The sequence below is a fragment of the Manduca sexta genome, chromosome 6 (assembly GCF_014839805.1).
Source record: "Manduca sexta isolate Smith_Timp_Sample1 chromosome 6, JHU_Msex_v1.0, whole genome shotgun sequence".
NCBI classification, from domain to species: Eukaryota; Metazoa; Arthropoda; class Insecta; order Lepidoptera; family Sphingidae; genus Manduca; species Manduca sexta.
This window is the reverse complement of record NC_051120.1, coordinates 9,648,603-9,670,339: the sequence shown is the minus strand read 5'-3', so window position 1 is coordinate 9,670,339 and position 21,737 is coordinate 9,648,603. Positions and strand designations below refer to the sequence as shown.

General features: G+C 34.2%; 1 protein-coding gene across 1 annotated transcript in view; it reads left to right on the top strand.

Moving 5' to 3' along the window:
* Window positions 1-609: 609 nt before the first annotated feature.
* LOC115440485 (atrial natriuretic peptide receptor 1) overlaps window positions 610-21,737 on the top strand; it is a 362,779-nt gene continuing 341,651 nt past the window's right edge. The window contains exon 1 of the mRNA XM_030164819.2: window positions 610-768. The gene's annotated coding sequence lies outside the window, so the exon portion shown is untranslated. The remainder of the gene's footprint in view (window positions 769-21,737) is intronic.

The following is a 21,737-nucleotide window of genomic DNA, read 5'->3' as shown; positions in this document are numbered from 1 at the left end:
AATCTATTACATAAATGTTCAACAAAATTGAACTGCAATCCATTCAAACTGACTAGTATGGTGTCAATACGGACAGCTTGTGGTTATGTATGAACTGGCGCTCATATTGTAAGAACTCGAGTCTAAGTGTAAACCTGAATGTGAATGAAAAATATTAGTCAAATAAGTAAAATTATTTGTTGCTCAAGTAAATAAATAGGTTATAACAGTGATGTTTTGTTTGCCATTTTAGTTCAGATTTTAAACAAATATATATGTCTATAGAATATATGTCAATGCATGGTATAATAATACTAAGTACACATAGTTAATAGTTCTAGGAACTAACAAACCAACTCCCAAATTCATAGTAGTACATAATAATACATAGTGTAAATGCAGTTATCTTCTTATAATATTTTGTTATAAAAGTACTATTGGATGCCATTATTTGATTGCGTGAATTCAAATTCTATATCATTCGTAATAAAGTCAAAGTTCAATAATCAACCTGAAATAAATTTCAATAATCCGTTTATTAATTACCAACGGCATATTACTGGCCGGTTGCATTTTTTATCTATCAATGTTTGAGTTTCGTCGATTATCGCCAGTATTATTCGCGATTTCTTTGAGGTAGGACGCTTCGCGCGCGCCCCGTTCAGTGAGATCGTTCCCGCGCAAACTTGTGTCAAACTCAATTGGTTTTGAAAATAGAATATAGTGTTTATTTTGTGTTAGTGCGTGGAATATATTGTGATAGTGTTGGTTAGTATTCTAATTTTAAAGGTGCGTATGTTTTTTTAATATTTCTAGGTTTTTTTTTCTTCATCCTTAATATAAAGAAGTTTAAATGGGGTGTTTTGTTCAAATAAGGATAAAAAACATTGACAGGTCGGGGTTATGCAAATTTAATTCCGCTTCGGAAAAACATTTGTATCTACCTACTAATCTAAAATAATAATTTACATATAATGAAAGATAATCTTTTGAATATACACTGCACTTGATTTGCACAATATATTTAATAGAGTTGTTCTAAAAGATACATTATTATGTAAAAAAAAATACATAAATTTATAATTGGCGCTTAATACATTTTAATTTGCAGCCTGGTAAATAAACATAAGTCATTGTTTTGATAAACAATTAATCATTTTCATTGCTTTTGGGGTTATCAATGGAAAATTTTCACTTTTTGACTGATAATAATAGTTAGAGATAATAGAGAGTTATAGATAATAACGGCCTTTATGTAGAATTAAAATTTTATTAATAAGTGCTCATTTTATATTATTATAAACGCCCATTTTACGAACTGTTTTACTTTTCCATCATGAAGGTAGAAATAAAAAAATATCTTATACAATACCATACCATGAAGTAATTTTAGTAGTAGTACAAAATATGTCAAACATTTTGAATTTTCTTTTCACCTGACTCCCGTTACATTTGTCTTCAAAAAATATTTGTCACAACGCGCATGACTATCTTTCATAGTATTTGATATTTACGATGCAATATTTACATGTCTAATAATTTAATTAAATGTGTAATTATAATGTAAATAAATATTTTCATTATTATTGTCTTTATCTAAATATTAGCTATACGCTCAGATCACTTGAAATACCGGTTGAAAGAAAACTATTTTACGAATTTTATCTCAGATTTCCATATTATAAATTCCCGAAAATTATTATATAAGTATATCCGCGAGAAAGTTTTGAAGACTGCAGCCCTCTCTGGGGGGCTATAAGTAGGCGATATGGGTGTGTTCAAAGTGTACATGGATGTATGATGATTAAATTTGGTTCGTCTCGTACTTTTCTGACACTTTGTCTTAGCCGTTGTAATCTCCTGCAGAGAAAGATATGTTTGGTTGCCAAAAATTTCACTTGTATTACATAATATTACATGCTGTATTTGAAAAACAAAACAAAGTGAGGAGCAGTTTTTTTACCTGATTATTAGCATATAGAACTTATTTATACAAGGTATGGGTTACGTCGCACGATTAGCTTGTGTATATGCGATTCCAACAGGCCGGCATAATTGTGTCGATTACCAAGGGGTAATCATGTCTCGTCAGTCGACATTCTATTGAACTCTACTTACTATCAGGTGCAGTGGGGTTCCTTTGCTGTGCAAAAACAGTGTTACAAACGCCAGTACCTAATTACTGTCTAAGTACAAAGTAATCAAAATATCAATGAATTCATATTATTGTATTGTAGTAAGAAAAGACAAAGGGGTAAGTTACGGTCCATAACAGATAAACAAATATTGATGATTACATTTGTGTCTCCGGAATTTCAACCCGCGACTTTTAGTGACACCGCCATTGCGCCACGCTGCACGCCAATAGACATATATATGAAATAGTGATATATAAAACGATTTATAGATACCATTTATGTAATATTGACTCCCGGAATCCTTGAAATATTTCATCAATATCCGAAATTTTATTTTTTAACTCGATATTACAATTTCTTTGCATAAATTGTGAAATTCAATTATTTTAGAAATGTCCGATAATGCTTTTTATAACTATAACACAAAAATGTAAATTACGTACTTACTTCATTTTAGGGTTTTATTAAAAATATTTTACTCCCTGTTAAAAATAAAGCTTTGTTTGAGTTTTTGTATATAACTAAACGATTAGTGGCTTGTTCGTCTGATAGTGAGCACGATAAAAGGTAGCAATACATTATTAGATACCTATTTTATTTTCTAACGCACATTTTATATGAACCGAAGACGCGATCTTTTTTTCGTGCTGCTTTGCCTACACCCAAAGCAGTAGGTACGCCACTGCAATACATAGTCCAGACAACTTTAAGTTATAGAGTTCTGTCTGCAACATTAATACGTTAAGCTTAGTTTCGATAATGACCCTAATGTACGTATGAATACGGATGTCACTTATTGTGATTAGAAACACCTGTATTTAAACATTATCTCTTGAAAGGCAATCATATTTAAGCGACAATTAGTAAACGTTTAGGTATAGCGATTAAAATTTTCGTTTTAGTAAAAAATTCATAATGATGAAACTTCTTAATTTATCGAAATATAGTCGAATGATATTAAACACGTCCTAGAGCTACAAAACCTAGATCAAACGACGCAGAAAAATACACTGATTCCAATTACTTGTATAATTTATTTTTAATTTGTTTTCGCTTAGGTAGGATTACTTTTCAAGCGTTGATATACACTCGATGTATGATCCTTTATGAGTTTACGATACGTAATGGCGTAGTCTAAACCGGGTTGAATACTTTATTTTACAGACATAAAATACTGAATATAAAATGAGGGTATTAAACTAAGAATCTATTGGAAGTTTTACAACTTTATTTAACAACCAAATGTAGGTAGTTATAAAAAACAAATTCACGTACATCGTTTTTGGTTCCAAATGGCACATTAGGTTTCAATTAAAAGCACTATAAAATGCTTTTTACAAAGTTGAATAACACGATGTTAGATCTTGAGTCTCAAGGTTCCTAATTATTTTGGCCATAATGTCCTTCAAAACTCAACAGTCTACACTACTGTAGTCATCAATAGAGACCTGACAGCCGTAACACAAATTCTATCAACTTCCTGTACCCCAAGCATGAATAATGAACTGCATCAAGTAAGTTAATGTTGAGTATTTCTCCACAGTTAGGTGATAATATACCTCAATTTTTTTTTGTAATAGGTTTTTAATTTTTGCTTTTTTGTGTTAGTAAAAATAGACTGTCTTGATAGCATAGTTGTGTTGCGCACGCGACACGACAATCGCGCTGAGGTGTTACAACTCTGCCTGCCCCTGAATACGGGTTAAGGTATGATGCTCTATTTATAGTATGTAAGAAGTAGACTCAACCAAACCCAACGCAAAGACAACTGAAAAAGTCACTGGAAAGCAAAATTAGCAATTTTGTTTACTTGGACGAAATACTTATTCCAGTTATTTTAGTTTTAAAACTAAAGTACAAAACCGGTTTTGAAAATATCTAGGGAACTAATCTGGAAGTAAAGTTTTTCAAACAAAAAAGATTTTTTCCAATCCACTAATAAATGACGGAGTTCTGACGTAACAAACATAAAAAATAGACATAGAAATCCTCGACTTTCCTCTTTTTTAAGTCATTTAAAAGAGATTCGTGCTGTTGATTCCCATTCGTTTGGAGTTTACTGTTCTATGGTTACACGATTTATTAGATATTCGGAATTTACAAGCGCCTAATATTTATGATGGCAAATTTTAGTTTCAAATAAGCACGCGGGGTTTGTTGAAATTTCCATAAAAAATACACTTAAATGAAACATAATTTAACGTCTAGTATAATGCCAACATTCGTGCTAGGGGAACTGATCTCAAAGTTACGATAAAAAACAATCCAATTACAAGTTGACATTGAAGCTACGAACTTTGGAATATTACCGAGCACTTGTATGTTTTTTCAGAAGCGCAATCGTGATGATTGGCTGAAATTTTTACTTAATCATTCTTTAATTTCCGTTTTAAATTAAATAAGTTTATCGGACAATGCTTAAGTGTTTATGAACTGCGTATAATTGTAAAAAAGGGTGTGCAGGTCTTGCGGTTAGTGATTGATTTTCATAGTTTGTTAAACATTTGTTTTTCTTATGCACAATTTTTTTGGTATATATCTTGTCTTTGGCCAGCTATCATTGTATACAAGGTCATAAAATCTACCATAGTGATCCAATTAAGAGTTTCGGGCTCCAAGATCAGATTATTTATCTTTGGTCCAAACAGACCCTCATAATTGTATCGACATTGTATCTGGACACTACGTTTACCATTAGGTGCAGTGGGGTCCCTGTGGAATGGGGGCGTTTGAAGAATTCCACCACGGTATCCCCTGCCTGTCGTAAGAGGCGACTAATAGGGGCCACGAAGGGGGTCGTCGGCGGGCAGCAGGGGGCTGTCTGCCCTAGTGCATTCTTGTGCATCCTTGCATATTTTTCGGTTGATCCTCGGGATGGACGGCAGTGTGTAGTTGGCCTCATGCTGCCGTAGACGCCAAGGGCGTCCTTCGGTGCGTGGGGGCTTCTGAGCCCCCCCCCCCCCATAGGAGACGGGCCGCAAGGCGGCACCGCGCAGGGGCGGCTGCGGACGAATACTTAGACACTTCCGTCAGAGGAAGCCTGCAGCCGTCCCTAATGCGCCGAAGAGGGCCACCGCGGAGTTTTAGCTGGTAGGCCGTGCATAAGTTAGTTGTACTCGGGTTAGGGACTCGGCCCGGCGGTCGCCCGAAGGTCGTCATCAAATCCGGGCGGCTCAACGCCGGGCCGTAAGGCACGGTTACCCCAGCATAACCGCTTAGTCGCCCCCCACGAAGGCTGGGCGGTAGTAATAAGGGACTTTCTCCGCGAAACAAAAAAAAAGGTGCAGTGGGGTCACTTTGCCGTGCGTGTATAAAAAAGAAAAAAAATTATGTGGCCATAGCCTACTTCTGAACGGACCGGAGAGACTGGTTCTCAGATTCCAAACTCACGGCATACAGTGGCAAATTTTTCACATTTATAAGTTACGTGTATATACTTCGTCATTTATGTAAATTAATTGAAAAAAAAAATGATATATTTGTGGAATTAGAATGAGCTATGAGGTATGGAACTAAAAAAATGTGCACTAGGGTGCTCGACCTTGTTCAATAGACCAATAGTAATTCTTATCACGTTGATACAAGGTCGTCTGGTCCAAGAAAAAACTTCCTACATTGGTCACAGATTAACGGTTAGTACATAAAATCAGATTAAGCGACGATGGCCTAGTTGGGTGTGGTACGGACTGCCAAGACGAATGTCCGCAGGTTCAAATCCCAAGGGCACACGCCTCTGACTTTTCTAAAATCATGTGTGTATTCTTTGTGAATTTATCGTTCGCTGTAACGGTGAAGGAAAACATCGTGAGGAAACCTGCACATTTGAGAAGTTCTCTATAGGAATTTCGAAGGTGTGTGAAGTCTTCCAATCCGCACTAGGCCAGCGTGGTGGACTAAGGTCTAATCCCTCTCAGTAGTAGAGGAGGCCCGTGCTCAGCAGTGGGCAAGTATATAATACAGGGCTGATATTATTATATTATATTATATTACATAAAATCACAATGGTAAGGAAATCTTTACGTAGCCCCACTAATCGAAGTGGCATCTGTCATAGCTCGGTGAGGCACGCATAAAAGAACAAAACATTTAATCTGGCGGCGGCGAGCTCAGCCGCGTAGTTATTGGATGCAGGGTACGACTACTTCTTTAAGGTTTTGGGTTTAAACCTCGGATCGGGCAAAGTAAAATTGGGTTTTTCTACTCAGTATCAGCCCAGAGTCTGAAACTTGTACCTCATCGCGATAGGCTCGCACCTTATCACATCATGGGTCGGAATACGCATGGCGGAAAGTGAGCACTTTAGTTGTGTTTCTGGGCAGTCCCTACGTTTTCTGTGATAAAAGGTGTGTGTGTTTTTCTACATGTGTTGTTTAATAACATATCTGTCAAATAAAATATCCTTGAACTGTCACATAGACAACACTAATTAAAGTTGGTCTATGGTCATGCCTCTTAATAGACAACACTGTCGTTGCTTCTTCCAGTTCCGTTCCTGCCACGTCCAATGCCGCACACAATAAAATCGTTCCTGTACTAGGTCGTTTCAAGTCTCCAACAAGTAAAACAGAAACTTGAAAAACGGTCCTTTAAAAATGTTGTTACAAGTCCATATTTTACTGTTTCAATATTGCACTATTGAGAGTCTATATTGACCAGACTATGCGCCAGAAAAAGCACTGAAAGCCAACCATGAACACATTTTTAATTTCCGTTTGTCGCGCAAATTCTATCTCGCTTCTATCGATACAAGTCAATTGCAGGCTTCGAGGTACAGATAGTAAGTATATATGATTTTTTATACGCAATTCCATCTGTATAGTACAACTTTGTCTATTTATAACGGCAAGTATGTACAAAAATTGTGTTTTAATTTGAAGGTCATTGTAAGTGTAATTACTGTATATTATTAAACAACATTGAATATAGAACAAACTATAAATATGGTGAAGCAATAGGTAGTGTAATTAAAAAATCTATATAATTGAATCGGTCAATTCAAAAACCTCATAAGGCACGAAATTAGATTTTTTCAGGAATCAATAAAAACTGTTTCATGCATAAACAAATGAGTTTTAACGGACTTTTTTATGCTTAATATTTGAGTGCTAAAAATTTAAATCGTGAATAACAGTTTATTAATTACAATAATGAAATAAATATGAAAAACTGTTCTTGGCTTATTAAATTATTACTTTCTTGACTTATTGACTTAAACTGTATGCGACGTCGTGGCGCTTAGCATTAATCAAGCGACATGAAACATCATATTTTTAATAAACAAATTCATACAACCGACTATTACCTTTATGAATCTCAATTATACTATAGAGCTAATCTAATAATAATAATAATATCAGCCCTGTATTATATACTGTCCCACTGCTGAGCACGGGCCTCCTCTACTACTGAGAGCGATTAGGCCTTAGTCCACCACGCTGGCCTATTGTGGATTGGTAGACTTCACACACCCTCGAAATTCCTATAGAGAATTTCTCAGATGTGCAGGTTTCCTCACGATATTTTCCTTCACCGTTAAAGCGAACGATAAATTCACAAAGAATACACACATGATTTTAGAAAAGTCAGAGGTGTGTGTCCTTGGGATTTGAACCTGTGGACATTCGTCTTGGCAGTCCGTTCCACACCCAACTAGGCTATCGCCGCTTATAGAGATAATCTGTGAGACCAAAAATACTTTATATCATTCGATTTCGTAAACACACAGAAATATTAAATACATTTCGATTACCATCTGTAAAATAGAGTAAGAATTTGCGATAATGCTTGTATGTGATAAGATACGTTTACTATTCCAAGTGGGATTGGTGTTTATCGTCATGTGACTGGAAAATCCTTTAGATTTAGATGTTTTTGTTGTTTGCATTCAACAAGCTATATAACAGTCATTAATGTGTAATAAAAACACTATAGTAGGTATACCAGAGCACAAAAATATGTAAAGAAAAATATATTTTTCTTGAATTTAAATATTGATCAAAAATAATTACTAATGTACTTTTTGATTATCGATATTATTCCTTATACTTATAGATTTGTGTAAAAGATTGGTTTTATAAAATATTATTTTTTGTTTCTTGAATATAATTTCTTTTATGCTAGCTATCAGATTTAATTATTCTTACTGTATTAACATATCGATATGGCGATAGGCTTCCTTCCTATGACATCATGGGGCGGAACACACATGGCGAAAAGTGAATACATTAGTCTTTGCCTATCCCTTCGGGGCTATAATACTTGATTCAATATGTATTAATTTTATTCGTTTTTTTTTTACTTTATTAAGTATTTTACATACATACATAAAATATAGTATCAAGCCTCAATCTCATAGGGGTAGACCAAGACTTTGGATTACCACCTTGCACGATTCTAGCATACTTCTCTCGCTTCCTCCACCTTCAATCTTTTCATGCATTCTCAGCGTTCAGGGTAATTTTAACCTGGCCTTTAGTAAGAATGTCAGATTTTTGACATTCGAAGGTTCGGTGTGGTCGAACTCTACAGGCTCTTATTTAAAAAAAAATTAGAAAGCCACAACCGCCCTTGTAAGTAACCTTCATTGATAAGGAAAAGAGGGTATGAATTTTAAGGTTTTAGGTTGCTCTTAACCGCGACCCTTTTATGTTATGCCGACCTTTTAGCCACAAAATAAATAATACATGAATTGTTTGTGTTTCCCCTTTACCTGATTATGGTCAGGCCTTTAAAAACCTTTTGCTCATTGTCAAATCCCATTCTTTGTTTTTATTTTTATACTAGCTTTTGCTCACGACTTCACCTGCGTGAAAAAGTTTTTCCGGTATAAAAGTCCGTACAAGAGATAGAAAGTAGCATATGTCCTTCCCATTTTTCATTGATGGTCCGCTCCTATTGGTCAAAGCGTGATGTTATAATAATCTATAGCTTTCCTCGATAAATGTGCTATCTAACACTAAAATAATTATTTTGTTAAAACCAATAGTTCTTGAGATTAGCGCGTTCAAACAAAAAAAAAAAAACTTCAGCTTTATATCATAATATAGATTACGGTAAATTAAATTATTGGATTGGATGATGTATTATTAAATCTGGCAACCCTAGTTACTATTGTTTATAAGTCGTGCTTACATTTAGGCGAGCGGCTTCCTCGTCTCATCACTCCGTTAGATTTATTTTTTTTTCATACACAGTCATTACAGAAGTATTCCAATGCAATAATATTTTTAGTTGTATAGCCAAACTTGGAAAATAATGAACCTCGCCATGTTGCGTTGAAATATGGAACTAGTTTCTTGGACTGACAATATTTTTAAAACAAAAAGCAATAGCGGCTCCAAAGCAGGTTTTTAATTCTAGTATTATTACTTAGGAATTCGAATTTTGAATGATTTAAATCGAATGACTCATAACACACTGCATAAATAACTTCTAATTGGTTTTCTAAATGATTAAATAATATTTATCTCACTATATTAAAGCGTATGAAAGGGTAAACCTTATAGACTTTCTAACCATTTAATTCCATTTGGCTACGTTCATTGGCTATTGTTTTCATTTTGGAATTTCTACTTATCTTTATAATGGGCTAAACTCACACCCTTTCTGACAATAGCGATATATTATTATCCATTATGTCCAGCCATTGTCCGCGAACAATTTATAAAATCAACAATTCGTATTGTTCGAAACAATGTAGATATAACGTTAATATTAAAATTTTGATTTTAGAATTACTTTTTTTGTACGAGCACCGCTAAGTGACTTGTTCAGAACAATGTGAATTTAGGTAACAATATTTTAAATTTTTGATTTTAGAATTACTTTTTATTTTGTACGAGCATCGCTTGTGGCTTGTTCAGTAAAATGTGGATTTAGGTAACATTATTTTAAAATTTTGATTTTAGAATTACTTTTTTTTTTGTACGGGCACCGCTTGTGGCTTGTTCAGAACAATGTGGATTTAGGTAACATTATTTTTAAATTTTGATTTTAGAATTACTTTTTTTCTACGAGCACCACTAAGTGACTTGTTTAGAACAATGTGGATTTAGGTAACATTATTTTTAAATTTTGATTTTAGAATTACTTTTTTTGTACGAGCACCGCTAAGTGACTTGTTCAGAACAATGTGGATATAACATTAATTTTAAAATTTTGATTTTTGAATCCTTTTTTTGTACGAGCACCGCTTGTGGCTTGTTCAGTACAATGAGGATTTAGGTAACTTTATTTTAAAATTTCGATTTTAGAATTACTTTTTATTATGTACGAGCACCGCTTGTGGCTTTTCAGTACAATGAGGATTTAGGTAACATTATTTTAAAATTTTGATTTTAGAATTACTTTTTTTGTACTAGCACCGCTAAGTGCCTGTTCAGAACAATGTGGATTTGGGTAACATTATTTTTAAATTTTGATTTTAGAATTGCGAATTTTTATACGAGTAGGACTTTGTGACTCCACTGCATATGATGGTAAGTGAAATGGGGTCCATATAGTGTCGATTGAAGAGAGATGATTGCTCCTTACTAGTCGACACAATTATGCCGGCCTGTTTAAACCGGATAAACAAGCTGATAAAAGAAACGCGGCACAGTTACGTGTGCTTCTATGGTAGATTTAAACATTAACTGATCATTTGAGTTAGTGTTTACCAACTTGATATCAATTTCTGTATATCACCGAAATATAAATTTCATCCAAGAAATTAATTCCCGTCATTACATTTCTAGTATAAACTTTACCGTTTCTTTAATCCATGTAACCATACTTCAAAAAAATCACGTAAATTTTGATATTTTATAAGAAATAATAATAAAATAAGTAACCTTTTTAAACTTGATTAATATCATATATAAAATTCTTCGTTTTTACAAAAGCTTTAATACATCTCCCATTACTAGCACATGTGTTAATAGTACCTTTGGGGAAATATTTGAGGCAGCCAAAACATAACTTCTCGAGCCGAGAATCGGTTGAATTCAGTCACATTGCTATTAGAGTAATGAAGCCCCAACACATTTCCAATAAATCTATAAATCTTAGCTCAGAATATTGCCGAATATCTACACATAAAAAAAAGCAAATCTCGGAAGTTATCTTAGGTACATTTTTTAAAAAATACTATGTTCAAAATATTTCAGACTAGCTGTGCCAGCGAATCAGTGTGTTACAAAGATTTTCCCGTGTAAATCTCGAATTCTACAGTAATCGTTATATTTCAGTCAGTTTACATAAAACCATAATGTACTATTAAACTAAACGTTCCTCAAGAATTATAAATAAATAACTAAAATGCTTTATTCATCACGTAGGCAAATATAGTTGCACTTATGATAAGTCAAGGTACATGAGAATATTTAATTATTACTAATTTACATTAGCTTATATAAACAGAGACAATTTATATTGAAAATAAAATAAATGATAATATAGTTAACAAAGAAGCCAGCTCGAGCTGGCAGGAAAGAATTGCACTAGCTTTTAGTAAAACCGTATAAACTCTGTTCAGTAGATTTGAGAAAATCTATTTTTATAATATAGATGTTGACGACGTTATTTTACATTTTGAAGGCATTGCCGCTAAATCAAAATTTTAAATTATACAAAAATATTGATATTGCGGAATAGGATATGATATTAAAGACAATATAGATCGATGCAATCACGATATACGAGAAAGTGAGTTACTTTAAAGTATTTGTCTGAAAGTTTCTGCAATCCTGAGACATGAGATGTTAAGTATTATTATGTCCACTAGTTACACTGGCTACAATGTCCTTCAAACTGGAACACAACAGTGACTACACTGCTGTTTGGCGGCAGAAATAGACATTGCGGTGGTATCTACCGAGACAGACTCTCACATATGAGAGACCTACCACCAGATATTTTTGTTTCGTTATTACGTTTATCCTAACATCAAAGGAACTTATGTAAACAAACAACCGAATTCTCGTTTACATACTACGCATTATGTTAAATAGCTGGCAAATATTATTTCGAGATGTTTGCTTGTATGAAAATTAATTGATATGTGGATGTTCTCATAGCAACAATAATATGACGTTAATATTCGCGTAAGCAGTATGCATACATTCACACCCGTTTAGAAAACATCCAAATCTTAATCTACGCTCCGATCATGAGAATTGACCAATCAAATTGAGTCATTTCATTTGAAAAACTAGCATAGTAAAAACTGTTTTGAAGATATCCTTGTGGATTACTGTGGTATTTATTTTAATAAGAAGTTTTATAATTTTATGTTATAAACTTTTTGGTTAATTTTATTTTATTACTTAATTAATTATTATATTTGTGTGTTATAGTGATGTTACAGTTCTAAAATGAATGAGGAAGGAATATGGTATTTATTTTAATAAGAACTTTTATAATTTTATGTTATAACCTTTTTGGTGTTTTGGTTCTTTATTAAAAAGTAATGGATTGTCAGAAGTTATTAAACTGTGTTCTCGATGAAATGGCTTTTCCTTGCGTATTTTAATAATTAGTATTAGAATATTAAGGTTACACATGTATTATTCATAACATAACATTGACGTATTTTCTATAGACACGAACGTCCGTATAAACTTTTTGTTCATAATCTGAATTAAAATAGTAATCAAAATGTCACTGTTATAACCTATTTAATCACTTGAATAACAAATAATTTTACTTATTTGACTAATATTTTTTATTCAAATCCAGGTTTACACTTAAACTCGAATTCTTATATCATGAGCGCCACTCCGTCCACAACCACAAGCTGTCAATATTGACCATTCTAGTCAGTTTGAATGGATATCAGTGCAAACCAGTTGGACACAGTGAATGTTCGGAACATCAAATCTAGTACGTAGTACATATTATATCGATGTAATATAACATGTATTGTATTTGATTAATACAAGTTGTACAACTGTTTGTCCCATAATTAATAAATAAATTTCAATGGCATGCTATAAATCTAACAAGCAAGTCGCGTGAATGTCCGCGCCTGGTATCCGAATTCAGATCAATTTCGCATTGCGTGCGAAGAGTACCAACTTGGAGATATATAGTTTAAACATTTAACACAAATTGGCTTACACTGATACACGAATCTTTGCGACATATTTTGATTTAACTCCCTTTTAGATAGATAGGCATTGGAGATTGATTTTGCTTCTACATATATAATTATTGAGATCAAGATTGAAGACAAAGAGACCAGACCAGAAAGATTGCCAGGTACACGAGATATATTAAAGTTACCAAGTGTGTGCGTAAAACATAGATGCGATCTCTATTCCTCCACTCATTTAGTCGGGTGAGACGGCAATCTGACGTGATCGGACTCCGGAGAGATCAGGTGCAGGATCAACGGCGTTACGTGTTTTCCGAGCAGGGGGTATCACACCGCCACCTTCCTGACTCCGACCTGCGACTGAGTAATCTTTAAAATTGAAAAACCCAGTCATAATTATTTTTTGGCCGACCTGGGATTCGAACTTAGGACCTCAGCGCAGTAGTTGTGCTTGTACCGTGTATGCATACAACTGCGCCACCGAGGCAGTTATTGCATATCGTAATGCCGTCAACACACTTGGCGAAAAGTGGGTGCCCTGGTTCTCTGCATACACCTTCGGTTAATAGCGTGATGTGTGTTTGTTTTAGTTTAGTGTTGTCAAAGAGAACAGTTTCCTAGAACAGTTTCTTGTGGCTTTAGTGGTTAAACCGCTCTTAACTGATCTCAAAAAAAAAACTTCATAATACATAGAAAACTTAGCTTATAAGAACAAAAATATAGTATGTTTATAAAATATATTTCATACATAGAATAACTTAACCTACAAAAATATGTATGTTTACATAAAATAAGTGAGAAGGATTTTTGTTCCCAGATAAAATATCTTGGTTCGATAATTGGGTGAAATTGCTTGTAAAATTAATTAGTGTGGAATGGAGTATGTTAATCGAATTGTATAAATTTAATTACCACTGTAGTTTGAAACTTTTAATTAACAAAAGCGCTATAATAGGATTTGTTCCTTCTTAAATGGCCAAATGTTTAAAAAAATAGTCACCATTGTATATATTATATTATATGTATATTGTATACTATAATTATAATACGTAAATATCTTTTCCCCAATTAATTTCCGTTTTTTATATTGCTACTAGCTTTTGCCTGCTGCTTCGCCCACGTGAAAAGTATTCCGGGATATTTTCTCGGGATAAAAAATCGATAAATGAAGAAAACAAAATTATTGACAAGGTAACTTACCAATTTTAATACGTGCGAAATTTAATTTGATCGTATATGACATAAATCTAACCTAATATAAACAACACATTTATACTCAAGCGAATGTTCCAAATATACGATTTACGTTGTTTTCCGTCAAAAATATACGTTTTGTAGCTCCAGCAATAAGAGCATCATAAATTATCAACTACACGTCAGCTAACATGTTAAGTAATTTTGCTGAAATTTATGAAAGTTCTTTCACACGTCAACTCTGAGTGTTTACGTTCCAAAGATTAATGGCAACTGCACTCATAACAACATCCATAACTCGTCGGGTAACGAGAGGTTTAGGCGTCGCGCAGACGCTCTCAAGGAACACTACTATACTGCCGCGCTAAGATCAAAAGCGCTATCTCAAAAAAATCTAAATCTTGATTTTTATTTCGTCAGATAGCTTAAAGAAATACCCATCCAATGAGCTTACATAAATAACGGTATCTTGTGTAGAACTTGTAAAAAAAAACTTTAAAAGAGTTTCTCTATGTCAGTTTTACATACAAAATTATAAAACTATATTTACCAAACTGCGATTATCTCGAAATAAGGTTTCCTGACATACCGCTTATGTGCTTAGCACGGCAGTATAGGCCGTATTCATAAATCAAACTCACTTTTGAGTAAAATTGCAATTAGACATTTAATGTATTGAATGAATTAATAAGTTAAACTTAAACTTAAGTGCTTGTTCTCAGTTGGGTCGGCGATGTTACATAAACAAACAAAAACAAACTTAGCTGTCAAAACTTGTCAGATATAATAATTTTAAATATCGTTTGAGGTGATGTTAACATGGGTTTATTATATAGTGACATCTTAAGATGTCACATTTGTTTGACAGCGTTTGTGTTACGTCGCATTTGAGAGCGAAACGGAGTTGCATTTATTAATATTCCCTATGAAACTAAGTTACCCATTGAGCTGTAAAATAGTACTTCAGCACACGTGTTCGCTTTCCTAAATTCGGGGTCCTTCAAGTAAAGCGTGAAAAAGCAATCATGCAGGCCGGCACAACTGTACGTCCGGGGATGCTTTTATCATTTGCCCGTTGATTTTTTAGCTTCACTTCATTTAATATCGGGTGTAATTCGGCCACTACGCCGTGGATTGTGTGAAAAAAAAATGCAGAATTTCATCGTCGCATTGTATGCGCGGTGCCTTAGAGTTTAACTAGCAGCGCACAATTTAAGTTAGGCTTCGATACTCACAAGCTAGAAATAAGTGTTATAAACGTTTTTTAGTACAATGAAATAGTTTTTAATTCATTTATTATTCTAGTTATAAAAGATTTATGTATGCTAATTTATGTCTTTAGTCAACAAAGGACTTGTAAAAAATTGGTTACAACCAGCGTTAGATTTCTGTGATACCAAGTATACTAATATATAGCTGAAGAGTTTGTTTGTTTGTATAAACGCACTAATCTCAGGAACTACTTAACCGATTGTTTTTTACGAATATGAAGCTATATTCCTCCTGAGTGCTTATAGGCTAGATTTATGACGGGGAATTATTTATTCCGGAAAAAATCTTCTATGCGGGCGCAGGCGCAGGCAAAAGCAAGTTATTAATAATGCTTACACGTAACATCTTTCCATTGTACCAATAATGAAACAATAATTGTATCCATTGATTAAAATGAAAAGCGATGTATTGAATTTATTTCATAATGATGTTACACTAAAAAGTATAATATACTATAATATAATATCATTAGTTCGCGTATAGGATAATTTTATGTTTATAGTTAAGCATACAATTAAAATTAATATATCTCTAGAACCAAAATTTACAGTATTGTCAGATTGTACAGGAATTCCAGAAACAATTGCCATTAATTTTGTAGGTACTTGGCAATTTTACAAATAAATCGTTCAGTTTATTTATAGACATCATTTGGATTTAGAAATGCTTTGGACTGTTACAATTCGTGATGGAACGTTGAAGCTTCAATTGGAAAACGTCAGGACATATAGAAAAGCAATTCCAAAAGAATGAAGATTTATAAACGAACAATTTGATAAAGAAAGGATTTGTCTAGAAATCTTTAGAGGAGGATGATCAGCAGTAGACTTTATTTGACTGATTAAGATTTATGTTTAATACATTTTTCTCAACTGTAGGTCTAATTTATGCGCGATACACCGCTCCGAGGTCCTGGGTCCAAATTTCGATTTGGGCAAAGTAGAAAGTGGGTTTTTATAGTATCAACCCTGAGTCTGGAATTTTTACCAGATATGAGGATAGGCTTGCTCTGTTACATTATAGGACGGAATACAGGTTCCCCTTTTTTGATAAAAGGCCTAGCATGGGACGAAATACCGGCTCCCCTTTGGGAATAAAAGGCATTTGTGTTCGTGCATTTTTCTTTTAAAATGTCTGTACTATTTTGATAGGAAATTGCAGCGCAGCGAGTGTAAAATTTCCTGTGATTGTTAGAAAAATTTCAGGATTATAGAACAACTCTTTTCCGTTTTATTTAGTTGTTTCACGAATCTAGTTCAAAGCTTTTTGCTTTCTGTTGTGAATGTAAACGTATGGCTTCGTTTACTGTTATACGGATCATTTTGAAATTGCGTTACTAAATGAAACCACATACTCGTCCTCACCTTTGCTGACATTGTGCCAAAAATCATCCATTAATAACGAATATTTTCACCAAAATACTGGTTTTAGTTTTCTAATTTTTTGATAATTTTGTTGTTTCATGTAAACATGGCGGGGGCGTGAGTGTATTTCTGACTGAAAGTATGATGTTGAAGCTGCGGCGAATTCTCTTACAGTAGTAGCTACTAGCATTAGTACGCGTAAAATAAAAATATCTTTTTATTAATATTTATTTTGTTCGAAACTTCACTTTTTTATTTTACATCTTTAACTCAAGTAACTCATTGTAAAGTATTATTTTCAAACAGATAAGCATATGGTTTCATTCAGTAATGCCATGTGAAAATGACCCTGTATATTATTACCTTTAAAAGCTTTTCTGAAATTTGTGTTATTCACATAATTTTCATCACAGCTTCTAAATGGTTCTCATAACAATAGTTATATTTGCAATCTACGGCCGCTGTTTTACACAGAATATTTTTAGCTTTACTATTTCCATTGATAAGATAGATTTTGTTTGAAATATTCACGTTTGTGTCAAATTGAGAGATTACAAATTTTGAATTATATTAAGTAATATCGAATATTCCCTGTCAGGCAAATTCTTCGTAACGTCAACAGTTAAACAAAATTGCATAATATTAAAATATAAGTAGATATTGTAACTTTGCCGTTTCTGACGACCACCTCATTCGCCCCGTAACCATGAAGGCTGCAAACTCTTCGAAAGGTCGCGTCGGGGTATTTGAAACCTTGGGAAAAAAAGAGATTAATGCAGCACTTTAGCCGATGTTATCATTATGAAGATAATTGAGAGTCCCGATCCTCGATAAAGAGGGATCGACTGGAGAGAGATTACAATACAAAATTTAAGAGCATTGTTGCCTGCGAAATTATTGGCCATTATACGGCTTCAAAATTTCTGGAGTGACGACCACGAACCGGAACGCAGCATAGGCAGGCCCCCCACGAGATGGACCGACGATCTGGTGAGGGTCGCCGGAGTCCGATGGATGAGGCCGGCCCAGAACCGGTCCCTGTGACGCTCAGTGGGGGAGGCCTATGTCCAGCAGTGGACGATTCCCGGCTGAAATGATGATGATGATACGACTTTTTCTGTCTCAGGTTACTGCGCAATAGTGCCACACAGTACTTGATAATTCAAAATTCTGTATGGAGTTGCTACTTTTTGGAGGGGGGGTTGTTGTCATTTACTATTTGCTGCTGTTTGGAGGGAGGGGGGTCGTTATCGGTTACCATCAGACGCCCGGTATGTCATTTAACAATAATAAAATACAAGGTGACTTCCAGCCATCAATTGATGTCTGACGGTCGGTCATTTACCAATAGAGTAATATAATTTGATCGTGTAATCTTTATAACACGTATAAAAATAGATACAAAATTCATTAAACTAAACATGAGTTTATTGCATTTCATAAATATTCAATAAAAATTTGCTTCTATATCAATATAGTTTATATGTTGTATTATTTTATTTAATTCCTTGTGTGAAATAACGTGAAATATAAGTCACTTACAAGTCAATTCGTTCAGCGATTATTGAGTTAACTTTTCACAAATGTCTTCACAGATAGTCACATTACAACCGTTATGAATAAATGATTCCAATCTTAATTTTTATCATCCAATTTTGAGAATGAAGCAATAGCAATTTTTTAAAGGGTATTACGAAGATATTTTACCCAGGCTCGTGAAAAGGTTAAAAATGTAAATTTATATCTTTGGGTCACACCGAGAAGTCTGGAGAACTCAGTAACATCCAGCTCTGATTAGATTTGGGCTAGCTATATCTTTAGCTATCGCGTGGCGCACAATAACCCATTTTTTACAGGCCAAGTGTGGAAAACGGTCCGCACAACCAAACCTACAGTTTAATATGTACAATAGATTCTATATCTTATAATAAACTAGTATTTGCTCACGGCTTCGCCCGTGTGAAGGAGTTTCCCGGAAAATATTTCGACTTACTTGATGTGTATCGTTATATTATGCCCAAATTACACAAAATCAGTGTGAATTGTAGCCTATGTGTTATTCTGATATATAACCAATATTACTGTAAAGTTTCATCCAAATCGGTTCAGTAGTTCTTTCGTGAAAGAGTAACAAACATACATACATCCATACATCCATCCTCACAAACTTTCGCATTTATAATAGTAGGATTTTGTAACAGCGGTTCCACCCGGTGCCACGTCATGTTAGTCTTAAAAACTCTGCCATACGACCAATTAAACCCAATCGCACACTAAGACGAAATATAGCTGACATTTCATGTTCAATATCGCGCCTTATGTCATCAGATTAGTCGTCATGTATAATGTGTATGATTAGAAATTATAAGATAAAGAACTTTTAAGATAATTTAAGATGATTTGCCTTTATTTTTTATAAGTTTTGTTTATAGTTACATACTGATCCATTATGACCTCTGTATAATAAAAGCGGTTTAAGATTCTACGAAGATGTTATATGGGTCACTAAATTCATGTTTTAATGATAACTCATATTTATATTATACTCATACTTATTATGATAATAGTAGAACATCGAAACAAAACAAATGATTTCTTATGTTTACGCGAATGTTAGACATTGAAATTGAACTACTTTTCGGATGCTATCGCACATGACCATCAACCCCCATGACCATGAATACTGCAAAGTCTTCGAAACGTCGGGAGAAAACTAAAATATAAAAAACCGCGATAGAATCCGGAAAGTAGTTTAATTTCGAAATAAAACTAGTTTCCGTATTTTAGTGCAGCTTTTTTTTCTCCTAATATTTTGAAGACTGCAGCCTATACAGTCATGGGGTGGATTGAGGTGTTAATCTGGTTTTAACTTAAAAAAGTATTGCATATCTTCGACTTAAAGCTATAAGTGAAACATTTGATGTGCGCTAACCTTACCACCGTATCAACCGCATTTCAGCGTATATTTTTATGGCTGAATTGATTTATTTTTTTACGAACGTAGTGGACCAGTTTTGGGCCCAAAATGTCTGCTGTTTTTATAAGAAATATAACTTACACCCGATGTTTTTGTTAACGAAATTGAAGGGAAACCTAGTTCAATACTGTTATAACAACCAAATTGATTTAGGTTTCTTGCCTTTACTCACTAGCCTTGTATTATATACTGACGCCTTACTATTAAGAGGATTATTGACTTTGTTCTCTAAGCTGCCCTTTTTTTGCCTGATATATTTTATTTTACGTAAACTGCGAAATAAGTTTGGTGCTTATTGAACCTAAAATTAGATTGATTCTATGCGTGCTTTGAAGGGGCTCACAAAGTTACTTAATATTTTAAAAATGAGTTTGTTTACTTGATTCCTGAGAGGGTTGTGCAGTCATATAAAAATTTAAATTAATTTATTCCTTATTTCACAAGCCTATAAATGAACTGCTCTAAACTTTTTTTTCTCTTCTCACTTTATCATGTACTGTAGTCTTTACCCTAAACTGATTGAAAAGAGCAACACCAGAGTTTCTTGCCCGTTCTTCTCTGGTGAAAACTGCTTTCCGAACTGGTGGTAGAGTTAATATTGACGGAATCTAAATAATGTATAACATTTTACAGATTCAAATAAATCATTTCATTTCATTTCATGTCACTTCTTCACGCCTTTATTACTCAAACTGTTGATCAATAGATTTTGTACATACGTTGTCAAAAGTATATAAAGATATATGGTTCCTTTTATCAAGAAATATACTGGTTTTGAGGAATAGAAATTGATTGACAACATTAACGCTCTCTTTGCATAATTGTCACGCCTTCCGATGGCGGCGCTCCCTACTTTAAAAAGCATGGGTTTGCATGGATCGGCCCTAGAACGCTTCCTCATGTTAAGGATCATTATCTTCGCGTTTCCATGCTTCCATACTACCAATACTATGCAAATTATATTATTTATATGAGTACTATTCCATTATCTGTTTCTCAATAACTGTATGCAGAGGTTATCTCAACCAAGTTCCGTAGGCCATGGCTCCATGTAATAGGGATCATCGCTGTTAAACTCTCATTTTTTGTCATTTACGAATTTCGAGACACCAGACTGATAGCACACACACAAACACAACATCACGCATTTTCCCCAAAGAGGTATGCAAAGGCGCAACCAGGGCACCCACTTTTCGCCAAGTGTGTTCCGTCCCATGATGTGTTAAGGTCGAGCCTATTACCATATCGGGCGTAAATTCCAGACTCCGAGCTCCAAATATCACTTTGCTCGACTCAGAATTCGAACTAGGACCTCAGAGCACTGTCGTACCGCGCACGCAGTACAACTACGCCACCGAGGTAGTCGGTAGACTGATAGCAAAAATAGCCAATGTCACTTTACCTGATCCAGGTTTCAAACCCGAGATCTCAGCACGACATTTGTACAATACATCTGCGCCACTGAGCTAACAGTCTCATATGTAAACATAAAACACCTTTATTATGATGATTTGCAGATTGTGTTTATAACTGCGTACCGTTACATCTACAAACTAAATTCTCTAATAATATCCGCGTTACTCAACAAGATCCAATATTTGATGGAATTTCGAACTTAGATTCGATGAAAATATCAGCTGTTCAAGAGTGGCGAAGGGTGAACTTTTCCGAAAAGGAATCCGTGATAACGCATAGGTTTAATTTAATATCAGCCCTGTATGTCCCACTGTTGGGCACGG